General features: G+C 42.2%; 1 pseudogene; it reads right to left on the minus strand.

Moving 5' to 3' along the window:
• The window catches only part of LOC115999406, a 4,051-nt pseudogene that overhangs the window by 1,220 nt on the left and 2,594 nt on the right, over positions 1-237 (minus strand).

Consider the following 237-nt stretch of genomic DNA (forward strand, 5'->3'; position numbering starts at 1 on the left):
ATGAGTTAATACCTTCAATGGTCCTTCGAGTATTAACGATATACCAGTGGTAGTCCCTCGTCTTTAAAACGACCACGAATCGTCCTCCATCTTTTTAAAATTAACCACTCGTGGTCCTCCGTTAACTTTTCTGTCAAAAGGGAGTTAAGTTAGAGGGCAAAAGTGTACTTTCACCATTATTTCTTTGTTCCTCCTACGTTGACTTCTCTTCCCACAGCCTCTAACCAGCTCCTCACC

The sequence above is a fragment of the Ipomoea triloba genome, chromosome 12 (assembly GCF_003576645.1).
Source record: "Ipomoea triloba cultivar NCNSP0323 chromosome 12, ASM357664v1".
NCBI classification, from domain to species: domain Eukaryota; kingdom Viridiplantae; phylum Streptophyta; class Magnoliopsida; order Solanales; family Convolvulaceae; genus Ipomoea; species Ipomoea triloba.